This window comes from Rhinolophus hipposideros (assembly GCF_964194185.1).
Source record: "Rhinolophus hipposideros genome assembly, chromosome: 12".
Lineage (NCBI taxonomy): Eukaryota > Metazoa > Chordata > Mammalia > Chiroptera > Rhinolophidae > Rhinolophus > Rhinolophus hipposideros.
Window position 1 is genome coordinate 7,110,497 of NC_138058.1, and position 21,713 is coordinate 7,132,209.

Consider the following 21,713-nt stretch of genomic DNA (forward strand, 5'->3'; position numbering starts at 1 on the left):
GCAAATGGTAAGATTTCATTCTTCTTTATGGCTGCGTAATACTCCATTGTAAAAATGTACCACAGTTTCTTAATCCAGTCATCTACTCATGGGCATTTTGGTTGTTCCCATGTCTTGGCTATTGTGAATAGCGCTGCAATAAACATAAGGGTGTATATATTTTTTCAAATTAATGTTTTGGAGTTCTCTGGATAGATACCTAAAAGTGAAATTGCTGGGTCAAACGGTAGTTCCATTTGCAGTTTTTTGAGATACCTCCACACTGATTTCCATAGTGGCTGCACCGATCTGCAATCCCACCAACAGTGCACAAGGGTTCCCTTTTCTCCACATCCTCACTAGAACTTGTTGTTTTATTTATTGATGATAGCCATTCTGACGAGTGAGGTGGTCTCATTGTAGTTTTTATTTGCATTTCTCTAATGATTAGTGAGGTTGAGCATTTTTTAATATATCTGTTGGCCATCTGTATGTCCTCTTTAGAAAAATGTCTCTTCATGTCCTCTGCCCATTTTTTAAATGGATTGGTTGTGTTTTTTGTGTTGAGTTGAAGGAGTGTTTTTTTTAAATAAATTATGGATATTAACAACTTATAAGATGTATTAGGTTCGTGGAAAAGTAATTGTGGTTTAAAAGGATAAAAACAATTGCAACAACCACAATTTGTAAGTTGCACCAAGCTAATACCATTGACAAATGTCTTTTCCCACTCAGTAGGATAGCTTTTTGTTTTATCGATGGTTCACTTTGCTGTGAAAAAACGTTTTAGTTTGATGTAATCTCATATGTTTATTTTTTCTCTTACTTCCCTTGCCCCAGGGGATATATTAGTAAAAACATTACTAAGGATAATGTCTCAAATTTTCTTCTTCTATTTTTTTCTAGGAGTTTTATGGTTTCAGATCTTATATTTCAGTCTTTAATCCATTTTTAATTTATTCTTGTATAAGGCATAAGGAGGTGGTCTGGCTTCATTTTTTTTTTGCATGTGTCTGTCCAGATTTCCTAGCACCATTTATTGAATAGACTGTCTTTACTCTAATGTAAATTCTTGCTTCCATTACCGTAGATTATATGACCATATAGGTTTAGGTTTGGATTTATTTCTGGGCTCTATTCTGTTCCATTGATCCATGTGTCTACTTTTTTTTTTTTTTTGCCAGAACTATGCTGTTTTGATTACTGTAGCCTTGTAGTATGATTTGATGTCAGGTATCATACTTCCCATTTTGTTCTGATTTCTCAAGATTGCTGAGGCTATCGGGGTCTTTTATGGTTTCACATAAATTTTAGGATTATATGTTTTATTTCTGTGAAACATGTTTTTGGTAGTTTGATAGGAATTGCATTGAATCAATAGACTGTTTTAGGCAATATAGACATTTTAACTATTTTAATTCTTCCTATCCGTTAGCATGGTATGTGTTCCCCTTTAGTTGTATCTTTTTAAATTTCTCTTTTCAGTTTCTTATACTTTTCTTAGTACAGGTCTTTTACTTCTTTGATTATATTTATTCCTCAGTATTTTACAATTTTTAAATCAATTGTAAAAGGGACAATTTTCTTAATTTCTCCTTTTGATAGTTTATTATTGGTATATACAAATGCAACTGATTTCTGAATATTAATTTTTTATCCTGTTACTTTACTAAATTCATTTATCAGTTCTAATAGTTTTTTGGTGGAGTCCTTAGGGTTCTCTCTATATAGTATCAGGTCCTCTGCATATAATGACAATTTTACTTCCTCCTTACCAATTTTGATGCCTTTTATTTCTTTTTCTTGTCTGATTACTGTGTCTAGAATTTCCAGAACTATGTTAAATAAAAGTGGTGAAAGTGGGCAGCCTTGCCTTGTTCCTGATCTTAAGGGGAATGGTTTTAGCTTTTCTCCATTGAGTATGATATTAGCTGTGGGTTTATCATATATGGCCTTTATTATGTTGAGATATAATCCCTCTATTCCCACTTTGCTAAGAGTTTTTATCATAAATGGCTGCTGGATTTTGTCAAATGCCTTTTCTGCATCTATTGATATGACCATATGATTTTCATTTTTCATTTTGTTAATGTGGTGTATCACATTAATTGATTTGTGGTTATTGAACCCACCTTGCAAACCAGGAATGAATCCCACTTGATCGTAGTGTATGATCTTTTTAATATATTGCTGAATTCTGTTTGCTAATATATTGTTGAGGATTTTCACATCTATGTTCTTTAGGAATATTGGTCTGTAGTTTTCTTTATTTGTAATATCTTTGTCTGATTTTGGAATAGGAGTAATACTGGCCTTGTAAAAATTGATTGGGAGCCTTCCCTCCTTCCAGATTTTTTTGGAATAGTTTAAGGAGAATAGGTGTTAATTATTTTTTGAATGTTTATAAAATTCACCATGAAGCCATCTTATTCAGGGCTTTTGCTTGTTGGGAGCTTGTTGATTACTGGTTCAATTTCACTGGTAGTAATCCGTCTATTTAGATTTTCCGTTTCTTCTTGAGTTGGCCTTGGAAGATTGTATGCTTCTAGAAAATTATCCATTTCTGCCAGACTGTCTAATTTGTTGGTGTATAGTTGCTCATAGTATTTTCTTAATTTTTCTTTTTTTGTATTTCTGTGGAGTCCATCGTCCCTTCTTCTCTTTCCTTTCTTGTTTTATTAATTTGGGTCCTCTTTCTCCTTTTTTTGATGAGTCTGGCTAAAGTTTTGTTGATTTTGTTTATCTTTTCAAAAAACAAGCTCTTGGTTTCATTGATCTTTTGTATTGTCTTTTTGATCTCTATTTTGTTTATTTTTGCTCTGATCTTTTTTATCTCCTTCCTTGTGTTCCTTTTGGGCTTATTTTGCTGTTCTTTTTCCAGTTCCCTTAGTTGTAAGGATAGACCGTTGATTTGAATCTCTAAGTTTTTTCAGCATGCTCACATTGCATTATAAAATTTCTGACAAATACTGAAATACAAACATAGTTAACTACTTTTAACAATCTATAGTGGTATATTTTATTGAATACTAACTACGTAGTAAGCACTTAATATATATTACTTAATTTAATTCTCAAAACAGTTGTTCTGTTAGAATTGTGAGTTTTATAGATGAGTAAATTAGATGAAGAGACTAAGATCATTGCCAAAAAACAAACCACAAAGACAGAAATCACACCACTGGGACTGGAATATGAGTCTTCCTAACTAGAAGCCCTGTGCTTTTAAAATTACACTGTCAGTTAATATTAGCATTTATTCTTTTGGGACAATTAATTTATAAGTATTCAGTGCATTAAAATATGAAAATTCATTTCTCTGAAGGTTTCATTTTACATTGTGCACTACATTTTTAACATTGAAAATGCTTTAATTTATGTACTTTTTTTTTTAAAGATTTTATTGGGGAAGGGGAACAGGACTTTATTGGGGAACAGTGTGTACTTCCAGGACTTTTTTCCAAGTCAAGTTGTTGACCTTTCAATCTTAGTGTGGAGGGTGCCGTTCAGCTTCAAGTTGTTGTCCTTTCACTATTAGTTGTGGAGGGCGCAGCTCAGCTCCAGGTCCAGTTGCAATTGCTAGTTGTAGGGGTGCAGCCCACCATCCCTTGCGGGAGTTGAGGAATCAAACTGTCCACCTTGTGGTTGAGAGCCCATGCTCCAACCAACCAGTAGGCAGCTCAGCTCAAGGTGCCGTGTTCAATCTTAGTTGCAGGGGGCGCTGCCCACCATTCCTTGCTGGACTTGAGGAATTGAACTGGCAACCTTGTGGTTGAGAGCCCACTGGCCCATGTGGGAATACAACCGGCAGCCTTTGGAGTTAGGAGCATGAAGCTCTAACCACCTGAGCCACCAGGCCGGCCCTATGTACTGTGTTTTAAATAAATGAAAACTTTGTTTTTTCTTGAAAACATCTAAAATAAAATTGTCCGTTATTAATACTCACATATTACCAAGTAAGACAGAACACCTTGCTCAAACATGCTTCCATGTTTTTAATCACCATTTGGTGTGAAGGTTTTATTTCAGAGAAACAAGTAGTCAAAATTATATTCCTGGGAACGAGAAAGAAAAGTGACATCTTTTTTCCATCTGAAGTTTTAGACTATGATTATTTAAACTGATCAAATTTTTGTCTGATGAAAAAGAATGGAGATGCATTGTTTTAACTTGAGTAAAGTAACTAATTTACGTGTAGTCAGGATGAAAGTTCACATAGGGCTGTGAAAGTCAGTGGTAACAGAGACTCTGTCTTGGATGACTCCTTCTACTCTAAATTTAAATAATGATTTACTCTCCCAGCTATAACACAGTTCTTTTTTTCTTTCATTCATTTCACAAATACTTTTGAATCACACATTTCAAAGATATTTTCAGGTGTTAGGTGTTCTACCATACCATGCAGTGACAGAAATGCCATGTTATATGTAAAGGCAAACTTTACTAACACTATTGGTTATTATCGTATCTAAACATACTTTCAATTACGTTAAAATTTGAAAATGTTTGGGCCAGTGGTGAATGGCTCCCAGAATCCTAGAAGATTAAGTTGAGAAGTCCCTCTGAGAGCTGAGATCTTCCAGGCAGATGTAATCCCTGAATATTCCGGCAACCTAGAAGTTGGGGAGATGGTAACTTTCTCTAAGTCACAGAGCAGAAGCAAGGACCTTTAGTCAGTTCTCAAACAGGATGCTGGCTAGCACAGGGTACTGAAGTAGTCCTTCATTCATTCCTTGACTTATGCAACTGTTGGCTCACTCAATTAACAAATAGTTATTGAGCATCTTCTCCAGGTGGGCCTGGCACGGGGCTAGGGGCTGGGTGTTCCTTGTGAACAGAACAGACATGACCCTACATGGTGGCACTCTGTCCAGTTAACTATTAGATCTATGGTAAGATACTCAATAATAAGAAGATATTAAGTAACTCTGATGTAATTCATTAAATGACTAAATTCATCTATAAGTATAGGAGAAACTAGAGTAAACTGATAGAGAATAGAATAGGGAGCCACAAGAGACAATAACGAAGATTTTCTAAACTTGTTTCAGGAAGGGGTAGGCTGGGTTAGGATTCTCTGTAGATACAGAGCTGAACTGTAAACTGAAGATGTGAAAGAGCTGGGCCAAGAGGACAATGGGATGGGGGAGGGGAAGTGTGTTTCATGTACAAGAAACAGAGTACGCGAAGGTCCTAGGCTCAATGCTGTGAAGGAACTGAGAGAAGTAATTTTGTATCAGAAAGTCATAAATTTATGAAGAAATCAATAATGATAATATTTATTCCATGCCAACTTTGTGCCAACATATTCCAATGCTTTACATATATTAATTTATTTAATCCTCACACCAATACTGTGAAATAGAGAATTATTAGTCCCATATTTTTATAGAAAAGGGTATCCAGGATTACAAAGGTTAAAAATCTCACACAAAATTTTATATGAAGAATTGATGAGATGGATTTCACCCCAGGGTGTATGGGTCAGTGTCTGCCGTTAGCCACAAACCTACATTCTTTCTCAATACAGAGCAAATAGTTGGTATTTTATGCTTTTCTAATCCTTCATACTTGAAATTCAGTTTCTACAGTTGGGAAAAATTACTCCAACCTCCAAACAATCTGAATTTATGCCTTGTCATACTGCATTTGCTTAATGAATGCAAGCCTCTATATTTCCTTTCATTTGTGGGTTTATGAACGTCAGCATCATACTTTATATGTGGTTTGATTTTTTTCAATGCCTAACCTGACATAATTAAAGATACCTACTTTGGACAAAAACACTTCTCTCCTACTTGTAACAATCCGGCACTAAACATACAAAAAGCAAATAAATAAAAAATAACCCATGAGCTTAGACAAGCAGCACTTTATATTTTTAATACTACTGCTATTTAATATGTGTACCTTGCCCAGTTTCTGGGCTTGCTTCTTCCCTTAGGTTTTCCTCTGTATCATTTTTGTGGCTGCTTTATTTCTGTTTAATATTTGCTTATTTTTGTTAAAGTCCCCAGTGCAGAAACCCACAAACCAAACAAATACGAACGGAAAACACTGAGCAGCTCAAATGTCCTTGGAGACCCTCATTTTTTTTTTTTTTTGTTTGTTTGTTTGCCACCATTTGTCATCCTCTGCTCAGAGGGATCAACAGTTTTTAGCACACAGATCAATATTCTCTTAACCCAGACCTAATCTGAGGAGAGTCTCCCTGTGTTTTTCACCTTGGCCTGCTTCTCTGTACTGGAGTTGCCCTTTTTTTTCCCCCCGAGCAATAATTTTGTCTGAGTAAGACAGCAATTTTTCATCCTTTGGTCAAAACTGGTGACAAAAGAGGGAATAATGGTTGCTGACTCACGAAATGATAGATTTGACACATGGTGTGCTGAGCTGGGAGCTTTCACGTGCTAACTAGAAAGACAGATAAGCAGGCTGATGGCTCTCCTGACACCACTGAAGCTCTCCACCCACCCCCACCCTCTAATACCAAAACAACCTCTGTCATCTTTTTTTTTTTTTTTTTTTTTTTTTTTTTTTTTTTTTGGCCGTTTTCTTGAAGAAGTTTTGTCTCTGACTCTGGACAGGAAGCGAGTGAATGCAGTCCTATCCTGCCTAAAGTAAACATGTCCCGGTCCCGCCAAAATGATCAGTCTCACCCCCCTTCTCTAGTACACGGAGGCCAATACAGCGTGCTGCTTGAAGAAATATTAACAAATACAGCCAGTGAGGGGAAAATAGATGGGGCGAAGAAATGGAACCAGCAGATTTCTGGACGGTATTCAGTGAGTGGAGTTTTATACTTCTGAAAAGAACTGCTCTTTAATTTTCGTGAGCATGGTCAAGAAACACCTCTCTCCAGCCTGCTGGGCTCCCTGTTAAAGATCTCCACAGAGGGGCACAACAGGGCCTCTTTCTTAATCATTCTAGCAAAATACGAATTAAGGTTTACAAACGCGAGTGCCAAAGGGAGCACGCAGGCTCGCTGGCCGCTCTAGAGCTGGTTCTCCAGGACAGACATAGTGACTTACATGCCACGGGGCCCGACTCCAGCAGTGGGGTCCCATACATCTTCACACACAAAAGCTTCTTTCAGAATCTAAACTAACCGAACAGGAATAATTTTTATTCCTGTAGGGGCTCCTCTGACACATGTGTTCTCATTTCAAACTCTGCCCCTTGTGCCGTTTGCCTGCATTCAAAGTTATTTGTATTCTTCCATTTGTAAAGCAACAGATACCACCACTGCACTTGGTCACCAGAAGCATGTAAACAACAGCTCCTACCATTTACCTTTTAAAAAAAACCCACTTTCCTGTTCCGTCGTCCTCTGAACAACTATGTATTTGCTCGGGGAGCTATGTCTCTTTAGCATTTCAGCTTTACTATGAACATTTAAATATCACCGCCTCCCACCCCCATTCTAAATCATAAAAAGCATAAATATTCTAAGGAGAAGCAGTTTACAAAGCCACAAAATAGCTATTTTTAAAATTCATTTAAAAGACAATTTTAGAAAGAAAATTTAACCTACATCAAAAAAGTGATCTTGTTTTTAAAAACCGCCAAGCTTCCCAAGTACGTACATGCTAAGTACATAAGGAAAAGATTATAAATACAGGATCAAATACATGTTCCAATCCTCTAAGCCAGTTTTCTTTTTCCTTTTTTTACTTTCTTTTTCTTTCTTTTTCATGTATGTGTGGGCTGATGAAAACATTTTTATTGTGATATATTATTCGGCACATTCTATGGTATTTTTCACAGTTTCTACATGCTTGACATTTTAGCCAAAGCTGTTAGAAGGGAGAAACAAATTGAAGAATTACAATATTTAGCTTTCGATAACCATGCCCAATGTAATAGTTGAAGGAAAGTAAAATTTTAGGGGGATGATATTTCACTATAAATTTTAAGAACTCAAAGATAGTTCAGGACAGATAATAGAGATATTTTAAAAAGATGTATAAATATTTTGAGATGTGCATACTGTGAGGGGAAAAAAGGAGGGGAAATTAAATAAGAAAAAAATGGCAGAAACCAAAGTTTCCCATAATGAGAAATATTCTGTAGAAAAAAGTCTAGACTACGCTATTATTTTCATTCCTTTCCTTATGAAGTAGATAACTAGAATTTCTCACAAAATCTTGAATTACCTGAACACTTTGTTAGTGAGTGTGTTTCACCTTAATCTTAAGATTATGAATTAGGGTGCATTTCCTTAGTCCAGGAGGTCCTAAGTGAAAAGGGTGAGTTGTCTTCTGGCATTTTCTTTTTAATAGCAATTTCAAATACAGGATTGCTAGAATGTAGAATCATTTTTGAACACGCACCCTGAGGCTACAAGACAATAAAGAACATTTCAAAGTAGTCGATAAAATAAAAATAAAACCACCAGCAGCGTTTTCTGGAAAGCAGTACTATTGCTCTGGAAAGGAACCTCTCACCTTGGCTTCTTTTCCCATCACTGAGCCAAAGACCCCTGGAAGCTGAAGGGACTCAGAACTGAGCACAGAGTCGAGAGCTGCCTCTGTATCCCTGGAAGTTTTCTTCTGAGGAAAAAAGGTCTCTTTGGTATCAGAGCGTTTGGAGACACTACTTACTAAGGAGGTGTTTACATTATCATTTTTGTACCAAATGAGTGCTATGATATGTGTGATTTGGTCAAAGTATTCCACTCACTTCCAGCCATCTTACTCATTGGAGAATATGAAGAGTTAAGAGAATGTTTCCTGTTGTAGAATTAATTGGATTCATATTAGCAGTAGTAAATGTCATGTTGGCACCTTTTCCTTCTCACACATTACAGTTTCAAGTCTTTGCTATGAGGAAATAATGAAGTCAAGATATGCAGTGCCATAGACTGTGTATCTCTTGTCAGTCTGCTTAAGACATGAATGGTATCTGCTGCTAAGGAGGTCACAGAGCTGCTTGTTAAGAAGACTATTTAAAGACAGGGCATCTTAAAAAAAGCAAAAACGTATTGTTTTAGTACTTTCTAGTTGGATTGCTGTTTTAAAATTTCAAATGTGCACAAATACCCCTCTGCGATAAGGCTTGGTTACATTTCATTGCTACATACTGACCCAGCAGTTGTGAAGTTCTCACAGCTTTGTTACTGAGATCAGTGAAATAAAAATGACCTCCTTCAAGGCGAACTGCAACACCAGCACCACCAGGAGAGGGAAAGCCTGTCCGCTGTCCTGTCTTGGGGACAGTGTGGTAGGGTGGTTTCAAGTTCAGCTCTGGTGTCACATTGCCTGGAGGTGAACCTCCCAGTTCTGCCTGAAAGCGAGACTTACCTGGGGCTAGTTATTCAGCCTGCCCTGCCTCTTTCCTCATAAAATGAGGGCTATAATAGTACTTATCTCAGAGGATTCTTGACATGATTAACTAGTTCAGTCACATATGCTGCCTTATAGACTAAACGTAGACTGAATGCCTCAATTCGTTGGCTGTTATATAGATGCATTCATTTTTTAATTTATTCAATGAATGTTTATTCATTAGTTGTTAGATTGGATATTTAGGATATTCAAGAAAATAATTGACCTAGGTCAGATAGATTGAGAGGGGTAATATTCTAAAAGGTGATATTACATAAAATCACTTTATTTACTCGACAGGAGAGTGGTAGCTCTTAACTTGGTAATAGAGGCAAAATGACCCTCACTTATAAGCTCCTGCAGGGGTAGTGGCAGCATCAGAAATGACCGATGAGAAAATTGGACAACGACATGAAGAAGAATGTAGTTGGATCCCTAACTTACACCACTCATAAAATTAGCTTGAAATTGATTAAGGATTTAAATGTAAGAGTAGACAGTCTACAGCTACTAGAAGAAAACAGGGACATTTCCTTGACATTACTCTTTGCAAAGATTTTCTAGATGTGACACTGAAAGCACAAGTAACAAAAACAAAAATAAACAAGAGGGACACTATCAAACTAAAACCTTTCTGCACAACAAAAGAAACAATCAGCAAAATAAAAAGGCAACCTATGAAATGGGAGAAAATATATGCAAACCCTACCTCTGATAAGGGATTAATATCCAAAATATATAAGAAACTCATACAACTCAGTGGCATAACGAAGCAAAACAATGAAAAGACAAGGACTTGAGTAGACATTTTTCCAAAGAAGATGTACAAATGGTCAACAAGTACATGAAAAGATGCTCAACGTCACTAACCAACAAGGAAATGCAAATCAAAACCACAATAAGATACCACCTCACACCTGTTAGAATGACTATTATATATTAATAACTATGTGTAGTGCCAGGTTGGTACTAGACCAGTCAGGGGATTCTTCTTAAATTAGATAAATGTCTGACCATATGCTGTATACCTGAAATAAATATAAAGTAATATTGAATAACAATGTAAAATTAATTGAAAAATTTAAAAAGTGGGGATAAAGGTGAAGGAGAATAAGAGGTTCAAATTTCCAAGTAGAAAACAAATAAGTCATGGGGATGTAGTATACAGCATAGGGAATATAGTCGATAATATTGTGAAATTGTGGTATGGTGTCAGATGGTTGCTGGACTTATGGCAATCCCTTCTTTAGGTACATAAATGTTAAATAACTACGGTGTACACCTGAAGCTAATGTAATATTGCTATATATTTTAATACAAACCTTTAAAAATAATGACGTTAAATCCAAAAATTAAAAAAAAAATGAAAGAAAGATAAGAGATGACACAGGTTGGCGAGGCTGTGGAAAGAAAGGATCTCTTGTTGCCATCAGTGGGAATGTAAATTGGTGCAGCTGCTATGAAAAAAAGTATGGAGGTTCCTCAAAAAATTAAAAATAGAATTACCATATGATCCAGCAATCCCACTTCTGGGTATTTATCCAAAGGAAATGAAATCACTATCTCGAAGAGATATCTGTACCTCATGTTCACTGCAGCATTATTCACAATAGCCAAGACATGGGAACACCATAAGTATCCATTGAGGGATAAATGAATAAAGAAAAATGTGAAATGGAATACTATTCAGCCATAAAGAGTAGGAAATCCTTCTTTTTGCAACAACATGGATAGACCTTGATGGCATTATGCTACATGAAATAAGTCAGACAGAGAAAGATAAGTACTGTATGTTCTCACTTATATGAATAATCTAAAAAGCCAAACATAGTAATAGAGAGTAGATTGGTGGTTGGCAGGGGCTGTGGGTGGGTAAGGGAAATGGGGAGATGTTGGTCATGGGTACAAACACTCAGACATAAGATGAATAAATTCTGGGGATCTAATGTACAGCATGGTGCTGACTATAATGAACAATACAGTAATAGTCTTGAAAGTTATTAAGAGAGTAGATCTTAAACGTTATTATCACCAAAAAAAAGGTAACTATGTGAGAGAATAGAGGTGTTAACTAACCTTAGTGTGTACTCATTTCGCAATATATATCTGTATCAAGTTGTTATATTTTACACCTTTACATATGCTATATATCAATATCTCAATAAAACTGGAAAAAAAAAGTGGCCCAGGAATCTTTTAAATTATTCTTTTATTTCTTCAGTATTCTTGACTTTAATATAGGGAATTTTTGTCCTCTTTTTCTCTCTGGGCCTCCAATGCTTTTAACATAATCTATTACTCTGTCTTTCATATTTTCTCTCTCTCTTTCCCTTCCAGAAAAATCCAAAGGCTTAATTTAAATCTTACTGGAATTTTTTAAGGAAAAGAAGTTGCTCCTTCTCATGTGAAAACATTGTTTTGTTACTTTTTCCAACATCACATCATTTACAGGCACATGAGAATACAAGTGCAATTTGGAATAATAAATGCTTTTTGTCAAAAAGGTATAAAACTATCTTACCCTAGAAAACACACAATTTGACATTACCTAATGATAAAGTTTATTGCTATAATTTTTAAATCTGCTTTATATTGATTTAGGATTTACATATAATAAAATTTACCCATTTTAAGTGTACCATTTTATGAGTTTTGACAACTATATATTATATAGTTGTGAAATCATCCCTACAATAAAGATAGAGAACATTCTCATCTCCCCAGAAAGTTCTCTTATGCCCTGTTGCAGTCAGTTTCCTCTCCTACTTTTGGTTCCCAGAAACCATTGATCCCCTTTCTGTTAGTATAATTTCATATCAATGGAATCATAAAGTACATGGTCTTTTGTGTTTGGCATTTGTGTGTGTGTGTGTGTGTGTGTGTGTGTGTGTGTGTGTGTGTGTATGTGAATGTACTAAATGCACTGATTGCACATTTTTTTTTAATTCTTTTAAAAATATTTTAAATTATAATTGGTATACAATATTATATTAGTTTTAGGTATACAACACAGTGGTTAGAAATTTATATAATTTACGAAAGTGATCGCCCTACCAAATCTCATACTCATATGACACCATGCTATATTATAGACTATATTCCCTATGCTGTACTTTACAACCCCATTACTATTTTGTAACTATCAATTTATATTCTTAATCCTTTTACCTGTTTCATTCTGCCCCCATTCTCCTCCCATATGGTAACCATCAAAATGTTCTCTGTATCTATGAGTCTGTTGTTTGGTTTGTTCATTTACTCTGTTCTTTTTCTTATTTTTTAATTTATTGAGGTGACAGTGGTCAACAAAACATTTATGCATAAAGATATATGTACTCTGATGTTCACTGCAGCATTATTTATGGTGGCCACGACATGAACACAACAAAAGTTTCCTTCAATATATGATTGGATAAAGAAGATGTGGCATATATACACAATGGAATATTACTCTGCCATAAGAAGAGATGAAATACTGCCATTTGTGACAACATAGATGGATCTTGAGAGTATTATGCTAAGTGAAATAAATGAGACAGAAAAAGTCAAGAACCATATGACTTCCCTTGTATGTGGGCTATAAAACTGAAGGCGACAAAGGAATAAGATAAACAAGAAGCAAAAACTCATAGACACAGATAACAGTTTAGTGGTTGTCAGGGTAAGAAGGCAAGGAGATGGTAGAAGAGGGTAAAGGGGACCAAGTATGTGGTGATGGAAGGAGAACTGACTCTGGGTGGTGAATATGTAATGCAATATATAGATGATGTATTATAGAATTGTGCACATTTATTCTGCTCTTTAGATTCCACATATAAGTGAAATCATATAGCATTTGTCTTTCTCTGTCTGACTTATTCCACTCAGTACAATACCATCGGGGTCCATCCATGTTGTTGCAGATGGTGAGATTTTCTTCTTTTTTATGGCTCAGTAATATTCCGTTGTATATATGTACCACTTCTTCTTTATCTATTTATCTACCATGTTCCCCCCAAAATAAGACCTAACCAGAGAATAAGCTGTAGCATAATTTTTCAGGACATCCCCTGAACATAAGCCTTAATATGTCTTTTGGAGCACAACTTAATATAAGATCCGGTCTTATTTTCAGGGAAACATGGTATTAATGGACACTTAGGTTGCTTCCATATCTTCATCAATGTAAACAATGCTTCAATGAACATATGAATGTATACGTCTTTTTGAATTAGCTTTGATTTCTTTGGATAAATACTCAGGAGTGGAATTACTAGGTCCTTCTTTGTATCTTATTATAGTCTTTGTTTTAAAGTCTATTTTGTTTGTTATAAGTGTTGCTACCCCAGCTTTTTTGTGTGTGTGTTTTCGTTTTCATGAAATACCTTTTCCATCCGTTTACTTTCAGTCTGTGTGTTTTTTGATTTAGTGTGAGTCTCTTGTATGTAGCATATGTAAGGGTCTTATTTCCTTATCCATTCAGCCACCCTATGCCTTTGATTGGAGCAATTAATCCACTTACACTTAAAGTAATTGTTGATAGATATGTAGTTATTGCCCTTTGATTATTCATATTTTTTATCTTTTGTTGTTGTTCTTCTTAAAGAAGTACTTCTAGCATTTCTTGTAATACTGATTTGGTGGTGATGAATTCCTTTAGCTTTTTCTTGTCTGGGAAGCTCTTTATCTCTCCTTCAATTCTATATGATAGCCTTGCTGGGTAGAATAATCTTGATTGTAGGTCCTTACTGTTCATCACTTCAAATATTTCATGCCAATTCCTTCTGGCCTGCAGTTTCTGTTGAGAAATCAGCTGACAGTCTTATGGGAGCTCCTTTCTAGGCAACTAGCTGCTTTTATCTTGCTGCTTTTAAGATGCTCTCTTTGTCTTTAACCTGTGGCATTTTAATTATGGCATTTCTTGCTGTGGGCTTCTTTGAGTTTGTCTTGTTTGGAACTCTCTTTGCTTCCTGGGTTTGTATGTCTGTTTCCTTTGCCAGGTTATTTCTTGAAATATGTTTTCAATTCTTTGTTCTCTCTCTTCTCTTTCTGGTACACCTATCATGCAGATGCCATTATCCTTGATATTGTCCCACAGTTCTTTTAAACTATCTTCTTTATTTATTTATTTTTGGGGGTTATTTTTTCCTTTTTGGTGTTCTGATTGGATGTATTCTGCTATCTTACCTTCCAAATTGCTGATTCTATTCTCTGCTTCATTTAATTTACTATTGATTTCAGTTATTATATTCTTCACTTCTGACTGGTGGTCTTTTCTTTTTCTTTTCTTTGTTTTTTAATATGTCCAATGACTTTATTAATTCTTCCCCCCCATCTCCATTTTTATGTTTCCTATGTCTTTGTTGAAGTTCTCACTGAGATCATTTAGCATCCTTATAACCAGTGTTTTGAACTCTGTGTCTAGTAGATTTCTTATCTGCTCCATTTTGTTTGGTTCTTTTTCTGGAGCTTTGTTCTGTTCTTTCATTTGGGACATGTTTGTTTCCTCATTTTGGCTACTTCCGTGTGTTTGTTTCTATGTGTTAGGCATAGCTGCTATGTCTCCTAGTCTTGGGAAGGTGTCCTTATATAGTAGGTGTCCTGTGGGACCTAGTGATGCAGTCTCCCAGGTCACCTAAACCAGGTGCTCCAGTGGGTTCCTTGTGTGGATTGTGTGTGTCCTACTGTTATAGTTAAGCCTTGATTGCTGTTGGCAAATCAATGGGCAGGGTTGACCCTGATGTTGATCAGTTGTGAGGTCTGTCTATGACTACAGTGGAGAAGGGGCTGGCCCTGTGCAGTCTGATTTGCTTTAGCAGGGCTCTGGTGCCTACCCATTTTCCTTTTGGGTATGTCTTTTGTGGAGGTGGTTGGGTGGTGCACTCATGTGGTCTGAAGTTGGCCACTAGGTATGTTGGTTCCGGGCTTCTTAGAAGGGGCTCTGTTGCAGGCCAATGACAGCCACTGCATGTGCCCTGGGAAGCCACTGCATGTGCCACTTGGTATGAGCTACAAAGTAATCTGCAAATGGTTGCCACTTGTGTTGGGCTTGGAGGTGCCTGGGATATGCTAAGCTGCAAACTGAGATCAGCAGACATGAGTGCCAGGCTTGGCACTACTTAGCAAGAAGTTTGGGTAACATGAAGGCCAGACGATGTTTGTTTGGGGTTTGTAAACCTTTGAGTGATTTTAGGAAGGTCTTCAGCATGAGCAAAAACAGGTCATTTGTATGGAAAAGCCACTAGGAGTGACTTCGGTGGGCCTGCAAGTTGGATGGGGTGTTGTCTCAGGGAATAACCAGGGTGAATAGTGAACAGTGTGAACAGTGAACAGTGTTAGGTTGATAAAGACTGCAGTATGATGGCTGCCTTAGTCTGCATGCTGGGTAGAATGGGGAGGGCTCAACAATGGAACAATGGCTTCTGCCAGCACTTTTGTTTGGGGGAAAGCTTCTCCCTCAGCCCTTGTGCTGAAGCCAGACAACTCAGTACCTCTCCATATGTCCTCACGCCTTTCCAGTGGCTATCCCAGCACTGGAGCTCAGAGCAAGTAAATCTGTCAGTGAGTAAGTCCATATGTGGGCCCTTTAAGAGGAACACCTGGGATTCCAGCCACCCTGTTTCAGTCAGCCACAATCTCTGCTGGTTTCCACAGCCAGAAGTTATGAAGACTTCTCTCCCTGGCACTGGAACCCTGGGCTAGGGAGCCTAGTGTGGGTCTGGGACCCTTTGCTATTCTGGGGCAGGGACACCTCCACAGCCAAGATATCCCTCCTAATTTTCAGTGGTCACACATGGGTGTGGGACCAGCCCATTCCTCATTTCTGCCCCTCCTACCAGTCTCGACATGGCTTCTTCTGTATGTCCTTAGTTGTAAGACTTCTGTTCAGCCAGATTTCAGGCAGTTCTGAATGATGGTTGTTCTGTAGTTTAGTTGTCATTTTGATCTGGTCCTGACAAGAGGGTAGCATGGAATTTACCTATTCTGCCATATTGACTGGAAGCTCGTTTCTGACTCTTTTGACTTAGCACAATGCTTTGGAAATTCAAGTGTGCATCTGTATATATCAGTATTATTTCCTTTTAATTGCTATGTAGTATTCCATTGTATGAAAATATCACATTCTGTTTATTTGTTCACCATTAGATGAAAGTTTGGGGTATTTTCAGTATTTAGTAATTATGAAGGAATTGGGTATGCACTTTTCATATTAACCTTCATGTGGACAGATACTTTTATTTTTATTAGGTAAATACCTAGGAGTAGGATTGGTGACGTATATGGTACATATATGCATAAAATTTTAAGGAATTCTTAAACTGTTCCCAAAATGATGAATCATTTTACATTTGCACCAGAGATAAATTAGTAAATAAATTTAAAATTGTAAAAAAATATTTTTTTTAACTTTATAGAAGATTCAATTCAATTACAACTTTTGCGATCACCTACTATGACCAAGTAATGTATCAGGTACTGTGGAGTAATGAATACAAGGGCCTCTGTGAGAGCATAATCAACATTTATAAATAACATTAACATAAGGCATTTGTATGGGATTTTATGAGAAGGAAGGAACAATTAACTTCAATAAACTATTACTTGAAAATAAATGAGGTGACCATCTCTGTAGTCAGCATTGATCAATTCACTTTACTTTGGCTAGACAATTAAACTCTTTCTTTTTTTTTTAAGATTTTATTGGGGAAAGAGGAACAGGACTTTGTCGGGCAACAGTGTGTACTTCCAAGACTTTCTTTTTTTTTCCAAGTGAAGTTGTTTTCCTTTCAATCTTAGTTGTGGAGGATGCTGTTCAGCTTCAAGTTGTTGTCCTTTCAGTCTTAGTTGTGGAGGGCGCAGCTGAGCTCCAGGTCCAGATGCCGTTGCTAGTTGCAGGGGGCACAGCCCACCATCCCTTGCGGGAGTTGAACCGCAACCTTGTGGTTGAGAGGACGCCTTCCAACCAACTGAGCCATCTGGGAGCTCAGTGGCAGCTCAGCTCAAGGTGCCATGTTCAATCTCAGTTGTAGGGGGAGCAGCCCACCATCCCTTGCAGGACTCAAGGAATCTAACTGGCAACCTTGTGGTTGAGAGCAGGCGCTCCAAGCAACTGAGCCATCTGGGAGGCAGCTCAGCTCAAGGTGCCGTGTTCAATCTTAGTTGCAGGGGGCAGAGCCCACCATCCCTTGTGGGACTTGAGGAGTTGAACTGGCAACCTAGTGGTTGAGAGCCCACTGGCCCTTGTGGGAATCGAACCGGCAGCCTTCGAAGTTAGGAACACGGAGCTCCAATTGCCTGAGCCACTGGGCCGGCCCCGACAATAAAACTCTTTTGAAGCTCATTTCTCAGGGGACATTTATGAGGTTCAAATGAACAAATACATGTGAAAGTTCTGTGAAAAAATCAATTGTTGCCAACACAAAGATATGCTTGTGCTTGTCATCATCATTATAATCACCACTTTTAAATATCATATGTGGTGAGCCTGAAATAAATATCCTTCTAGAGCAGAGCATCTCATGGTTAATGTGTAAATTACCTGGGACCTTGTAAAATTTGATTCTGAATCAGTAGGTCTGGAATGTAGCCTGAGGGTCTGCATTTCCAGGGAGCAACCAGGCGAAGATGATGCTACTGGCATGTCAATCCAACTTTCTGGTGCAAAGCTAGAGGCTCTTCTGGGAAGGGCCCATATTTTGGTCAAGTTTTGACAACAGCCTTGGTTGTCTTCATCAGTTTTGACCACCAAGGTGACAGGGTCTTCACAATATATCACTGGTCCCTTAGCAGCCCATTCTCCCATGTTGTTTGGTCCAGTAATCAAATATTCTGGCTCACAGATTCTTGGAATAGAATGGAATTCTGAGATTCTCCTCAACCTTTGCCCCAGAATTAACTCATTTGATTCTTTGACACCTTGTATGGTATCATGAGATAGTCTCCTTTCTATTGAATCTTACCTAAAACACTTCCTGAAACAATATTCTGAGGCAGGAAGTTTAACTATTGCGCCCATTTTTCAACTGAATAAACTTACTGAACTTAAATAAACTTTGGGGCATTCAGTCATGTAAAAAAGAATAGAGGAATTAAAAATACTACTGCTTTTCCCTCCCATTTTCCATCCTTGTTATACCTATACATTTCACCTTCCCCAGCTAAAGCAAAAAGTGGATCCCAGCAAATACCATATAATATTTAAATTAAGCAACAACAACATCATCAACAACAACAAACACTTGTTTGTTTCAGCCTGGTTTTATCCAATCTGAATTAGTCACCTAACAATATTTGATGTTTCCTGTAATTGAAAGGTGGTTTTTCAGTTCAGTGTGACAAGTTGACTTCAAACATTTATCTCTCTACTCTCCTACAATAACACCAAACTGGGCAAACAAATTTAGCACCTGGACAGGCATCTGGAGGAAAGTACCATCCACATTTCTGTATGATACAGCATAGATAGACTGAAGGAATAGTTGTCCAGTTACATTCAGGGTAAGCTAATGTTGGCCAGCGGAATGGGTAGAAGAGAACACAAAGAGGTGAGAACAGAACACTGGAAAACTGGGTGCGGTAAGAGGATCATACATGAATTCCCCAGATTCCCAATAAAACCAGCAGCAAGCACAAGGGACCAGGGCTCTCATGGTTGGCCTCGGCATTTACTCCTGAGATGTGCTTGGTATGGACAGAATATGGCAGAACTCAGGACTTAGTTTCACTGACATAAGAGCAGGCTTGCAAGCCAGACAGAAAGCTGCCACAAAGTGAAAAAGAAATTGGCCCAAAGCTAAAGCTCGTAGCTACAGTCACCTCCTTTCTCACTCCTGACTGGCCACTAGTCTTCATTGAATGGTCAGTTTAAACATTACTTTGTCTTTTGACCTCTGCCTGAGAGATTTGAGCAGGCATCTACCCCATCTGAAGTAGACCCATTTCAAAGGGCTCGAGAGATACCTGTCAAATATACTTCCTTTCCCAACAACTGTGAAATTGAAAAAAAGTATCACTGGACCTGAAATACGTTCAACTGTTTAAATCAAAAGACAAAAGATAAAGACAGTATGCTTTCAACACACAAAACAGACAAAAGACTAAGTTCCCAAATATACAAATAATTATAAATTATTAACAAAAAATGAACCCTCCAGTGGAGAAAAGTTCAAAAGGAGAAATTATATACCAAGAAATTGCAATTCAAAGAAAGCAGCCATAGCATCGTTGGTATCACCTATGAAGAGCTCACAAAGAGATATTATACACTCAGGGTTAGAACAGTCAGGGATACTTATCCACAAAATAGCACTTCAAGGGCTATTTATTTATTTAGTTTTTAATTGAAAAATTAGAGGAAGATTTTCATATCTTTTTTTCTGTCTTCAGCAGATAAAGTAGATAAAGACTAAATATGGATTTAACAGACTGGTGTCACATTTTGCACCCTATAAGTGAAGACCATGCCTTGCCTTCAGAAGCATTTGATACAATTATTTCAGACTCATTACACATGTGTTGAGCCCACACAATGAAGCAAGAAACTTTACATATTTATTTATTCCTCAGAAAAATCCTGTGATGCAGTTGTTGTTCCAGATTTACTAATAAGGACACTAAAACTCAAAGAGTAAGAAATTATCAGGTTACACAGTCTGAAAGTGATTTAATTGGATGTAATGTTTCTAACCTTTCTTTGGAACCAATTTTAGACTTAAAGAAAGGTTGCAAAAATAGTACAACAGTTCCCTATACCTCTCACCAAGCTCCCTCGAAAGTTCAAGTCTTACATACAATTAACATTGGTGCAATACTGTTAACTAAAGACCTTATTCAAATTTCACTCACGTGTTCGCAAATGTCCTTTTTCTGTTCACAGATCCAATCCAGGATCTCCCCTTGTATTCCTCTGAGGTCTTCTTAAGCCTATAACAGTTCCTTGTTCTTACTTTGTCTTTCATGATCTTGACACTTCTGGAGAATACTCGGTCAGTTGTTTTATAGAATGTTCCTCAATTTGGGTTTATCTAATATATTCTCGGTTTGAACTGAAATTATACAGTTTTATCAGGAATACCACAAGATGTGGTTTCTCCTTAGTGCATCATATCATGGGATTCATGACATTGATACGTCTAATTATTTGTGATGTTGACTGATCATTTGGTTAAGGTGGTGTCTGCTGAGTTTGTCCAACTATAAAGTTTCTATTTTTCTCTTTGTCTCTAAGAAATATCTTGGGAGAGATATGTAAAGATTATTCAAATTAAGTTTCTCTTCAACTTTGGAAAACTTAAAAAATTGATCATTGCGTACCAAAGTAAGTAAAAATATAGGTTTCTTTTACTAAAATAAATGTTTTACACTCATATTATCTGAGAAAAAATTCAACAATATAAGTCATTTCACATAGACATTTATAGAAATAATACTCTATTTTAATGCAAACATGTAATTTCAGATTGTTAGAAAATGATGGAATTAATTATACATCTCCATTAATGATACATCTCCAAAATTAATTATGGTAATTGTCAAACTTAGAGGAAAATTTACATCTTTAAATTTCAATTAATTAATAAAGACTTTTTTTGGTTTACTGTATGCTGAACACTACATTAATGGTGAGCAAAACAGACATGATCCTTGCTATAGTGATTATAACAAAAATAAATAAATTAACCTACATCTCAAGAATCTTTAGAGGAAACTATTAAATAAATCTAGGGAAAACAGGAGAAAAAAATTAATGAAATAAAATATAAAGAAACAGTAGAATTAATAAGTAGATTATAAAGACAAGTTTTATCCTCTTGGAAATGCAGGCAAATTATTTTGTGAAAGTTAATCAGAAAATTCACAAACAGCATCAAAACTTACAAGCTGTATAAGAACAAATTTTCTCTTACCCTACAGGGAAAATAGTAACAAAGGATGCAGAAAGGCAATTCACAAAATAATACATAAAAATAGACAAAACCCCCACATTTAATTTCACTAATAATTAAAAACTGAAACAATAAGATCATGTTTTCCCCATCAAACTCACATTGAAAAAAGAATGGAGACACCCATTCTTTTGGGTGTCTCCCGTTCTTTTGGGTGTCTCTTTTGGGCGTGTTAATAAGGTTGCATTGAGGACATGTTCACCCACGGAGGCAGGGTTATTGGTTCAAGACTTTTGATGGAAATTTTTCTTAGTATTAAATCAAACACTGTAAAAAGCTTGTCAATTTGACTCATCTCAAAGAAATCTAAGATTTTATCCTGAGGAAATAAGCATTCATAGATTCAGAAACAATAATATTTACCACAGCAATGTTGATAAGAATGGGTAAAACCAAAACAATCTAAATACTAGATAAGGAACTGATTAAATAAACTGGGATAAGTTCACAAAATTGAATATTATGTATATATTAAAATAACACTGTA